We start from the raw sequence: 4,293 nt of genomic DNA, 5'->3' as shown, positions 1-4,293 counted from the left end.
CATATGTTTCTCGTATCTTCCCACATCCATACAAGGCTTTAGCAGTGCGACAGATGAACACATCGACTATAAAAGTTGACACACGTTTTTTTTCTCGCCCACCTTTGGGTAATAAATGCTGCGTTCTAAAAAGCCACAGGACAGGATTATGTCACGAGTGGCTGTAGTGTGTCCGGAGGATGTTATCGTGATTAGTCACTTCTGCCTCCTCTTCCTCGTTTTCGTTCCAGATGGTATCAGTTTATTGTGTAGCGCTGATGAAGAGAGCCCCTACCTTTTATTTGGTTTGAAGGAAGGCCAAGATAGATTGATATTGATAACTTCAAATGGAGGCTTTGGTCTGTGGTTTCAAGACTGGAAGATGTCCAACGTTTTCCACTTTTCCTGCCCTCATAGACAGAAGGGGTTGCTGTCTCTGTATTGATGAATACACTCTGCAAAGCCAAGAAGTCTCTGACAGTTAATCAGTTTTTCTTCTCTTTTGTCTTTTCCTCTTGTGGCATTTATTACATCCGCTCTGTTTGGCTGTTTTGCTCTGCCTGCTGGACATTTTCCCCCAAAAGCTTTTTGGATTACGCCTCTTAAAACGGTCAATGAAAATATGAAGATGAACTTTTATAATTTTCTCATACAGATGTGCTGATGTTAGACATAAGTAAAACTATGGAAACTGCAGATTTGAAGATAAATATTGAACTTGTAATAGAGAATAAACAAAAAATGTAATATGCCAAGATGTTGAATGTATTTCTTTTGTTTTCTGCTTGTTTTTCATAAAAATCAGCTTAGAATTGAGTTTTAAAATGGCAAGAAAAAACAAAAACAAACACACAGACAAGCATGCACACCAGACAGTGTGCATTTACTGTGTTTTTCATTCACTTAATTTTAGCTTTTTATTGAAATAGCTTCGCAACTAATAAACAAACAAGTCAAATCAAGCAAGTCACCTGGTCAACGTCCAATAAAGAAACCAGCCAATCATTTCCAATCTGCTGTTTTCACAGATTTTCTGGCTCTTTTGATTGCATTTGCCCGTTGCTGCCGTCATTATCGCCCCGTTGTTCCACACCATCTTACATATGTGTACACTGTAAAATGTTACGAGAATTTAACAATATTTTACTGTAATATTTCACAATAATTTACTGTGTTATTACTTTACAGGCTTTAACTGTAATAATCACAATATAATACTGTAATTTTGAATTTTCTGTGAAATCAAGTAAATTACTGTGAAAAAAACTGATACCAGGATTTAACAACATTTTACTGTAATATTTCACAGTAAAATACTGTATTCAAACCATCCTCGGTGGTAACACAACAAATTACTGTAAAACTTGAATCACGCTTGAACCACGCTGCATTGTGGGACCAAGAAGAGATGACAGGTGGATACGGGGGATAGGATGCCGTTCTCTTATATACATCCATGATGGATAATGTTACGACCCGACACATACGATAGAAGAGCTCAAAGGTAAGGTTAACATCTTTACATTTTAGGCAGCTTGTCACAACTTATATTAGTTGTGTGAGTTAATGTTAGTAAATGAACGATCTTTGGATCAAGGTAACGTCACTTTATGCTCCACTTTCTTGGCTGTTAAGCCGTTTTTCTCCGCAAAGCTTTGCCTCACAGAGAAGTAAGTTATATCTTTGGAAAGCTGAAATCATGTGTTTTCATTTATTCGTCTCCACATGTCGTTAGGAGGCATAGTGTGTGAGCTATTTGACCGAGAATACGCGGTGTTTTCGCCGCGAATTAGCTAAAGTTAAAGTAAGCTAACGTTAGCCTCCAGCTGCAACAACTAAGTCATTTCAAAGACGTTTTTCTCCGCGAAGCTTTGCTTCACAGAGAAGTAACTTATATCTTTGGAAAGCTCAAATCATGTGCTTTCATTTGGTGGTCATATCAATGGGAGGGATATGCATGAGTATTTGATTGACTACTAATATCTTCCAGCTTAAAGTATATGACCTGTCACTAATTGCTCTCCATTCTTTTTCAGAGGCAGTTTAAACAAGGACAGTGATCCCTGGAGCAGGCTGTTGAGGTAAAAATAGCACATAAAACTGTGTAAATAATCTGAGAAAATCAAGTGGTTTTCTTTTTGATATTGTACTTTGATCCACCACTGAATGTCTCATTAAACTAGCAAATGACATTTGCATCAAATTAAGCTTATAGTCAGTAATTTAATCGCATTCATTCACATGTTGACACATAACATTTGCTCTGATTAACCTCTGAATCATTGGAACCAGTGAAACGTCTCTTATGCACCATGTTGAATACGCTACAATGCTTTGTTATTTCTTATTTTACAGCCGTGTGCCATAGCCGCTGATGTGCAGAGGACAGTGACGTTACCAAGCACCCCCTGCTTGATTGTCCAAGGTACTGTTGATATCTGGATTTTATATTGATATTTCGAGCTGTATGTGGTTATTTTAAAAATGAACAAAAAAGTCACTACATGATCATTTCACATAACTTGTTTATTGGTCTCTTGACATGTTTTTTCCCCCAATATTGTTTTTTTTTTCTGAATCTGAGCTTAAGCAGTAGTGCACCAGTAGTTGGTGTACAGTAAATGATTTTAGAGATTTCAGATTGCTTTTTCCAGCATTCCAGGGTAGTGCCTTGACTAAAATTAGGTTTGGAACTTAATCACTAAGGAAGCCCCAATAGATCAGCCATCAGTCAAAATCGTCCGATCTACCCTATACAGTAAATATGAGATTGGTGAATTCTGTTTGTTTTATAGTTGCCGATTACAAAATAATTGAAACGAGAGTCATTTCTTTGCAGAGCATGCTGCGAACCACTGTTTCCACCCAGCTGACTTTAGCAAACGGACTGTCAACATAACATACATACACACTAACTTGCACATTGATGCTCACATCAATGGAAAGCTGCTTTTTTTCACAGATCTCTGTATAGATTGATTGTATTTGTTAAATGTGTGTATCCAGACATGTCCAGTGTCATATTTTTAGCAGGGTGTAAATTTAAGTTCACAATCTGGACTGTTTGCTAACATCAGCTGAGCTACTTGTTAACTGCTTATGTAAATTTGCACTGGGCAGCATTTCAAGTTTTTTAAAAAGATTGGATCAACCGATATGGCTCATTAATGATGGCGATCAGTGATAGATGATAAAAAAAAATGATCAGGGCATCCTTAGTTAAAATCAAATCTTAGAGACTTAAAAATTGAACGAACAAGGTAGGGCTCAATGTTCTCTGGCGTCAGGTGTGCAAGAGACAGTCAATTATACCACTAACAATGGTCAATGAGTGGGTCACAGTTTTCAAAAGCATTCAATGTTGCTGAACATTTGAATGAATGAAATATAAGCATTGCTCTCTTGTGCAGCATTCCACTTCTTTAAAATAGTGCAAGATGGGTATGTCTGTTCATTTCAGACGACATAATGAAGCCTAGTGCTTGGATGCTGTCCACTGAAGGACAGGTGGTGATGGGACCACATGAGCATTCTCTGATTTGTCCTCTGTATTTGGTCAATCTGAATCAAATTCAGCAGCCCAGCACTCCTCAACTTTCTCCTTTTGATAGCATGGCAAAGAGAGCCCACAACCTGTGAGCTGTAGACATGTTTGGTAAACTTCATAAACTTTAGTGCATTATTGTCTCAGGAATTTCCATTACTATTTTCATTACAAGTGTTTGTTTTTCAATGTTTGCGTATCTCAATTTCTACACAACTGATTTGCTTGCTTGTATAAATCTTGCTTGGCTTTCAATACTAATTTCTTTGGTGTAGGTCAGATTTAGTTGAGAGCGCACTGCATGTGCCTTGGATAAACAATGCAATATTAAATCTGTAAAACTGAAGTTGTCTTTGCTTTATTGTTTACAGGTGCTTCTTGGGCATTAACCCTGAGATGGGCTCAAATTCAAAGAAGAAGCATGGAGGTATCAATCGACACGTGAGCACGCTCCAAAGGAAACTTGTTGACTTGAGTGGTCAATGGAAATATGAAATTGTTACTTAGTTGACGTAAGAATGTTCATATTGTATATGTTCATAAGTTGTAAATTGTTTATACTGTATTGTTTATACTGTATATGTTTAAAAGTTGAAAATTGACGTGTGGATTGAGTATGGTAACCAATTTCCTGCTATCGATTAATCACAATTTGATATTGATTCAATTTAATATCAATTGATTGATTCATAGATTTAGTTAGTGATACCAAAGCATGATTTGGAGCTTTAACCTGATTATGTAACTACCCCAGCCATGTAAAACATCAA

General features: G+C 36.9%; 1 long non-coding RNA gene across 1 annotated transcript; it reads left to right on the top strand.

Moving 5' to 3' along the window:
* The first annotated feature begins 1,388 nt into the window (after positions 1 to 1,388).
* Positions 1,389 to 3,981, top strand: LOC115579641 (uncharacterized). The gene is made up of 4 exons (XR_003983708.1): positions 1,389 to 1,483; positions 2,016 to 2,060; positions 2,335 to 2,404; positions 3,895 to 3,981. It is a non-coding gene; the product is annotated as an uncharacterized LOC115579641 (long non-coding RNA).
* The last annotated feature ends 312 nt before the right edge of the window (positions 3,982 to 4,293 follow it).

The sequence above is a fragment of the Sparus aurata genome, chromosome 4, assembly GCF_900880675.1.
Source record: "Sparus aurata chromosome 4, fSpaAur1.1, whole genome shotgun sequence".
NCBI classification, from domain to species: domain Eukaryota; kingdom Metazoa; phylum Chordata; class Actinopteri; order Spariformes; family Sparidae; genus Sparus; species Sparus aurata.
Note: the sequence above shows the minus strand (reverse complement) of the source record. Positions and strands in the feature narration are given on the sequence as shown.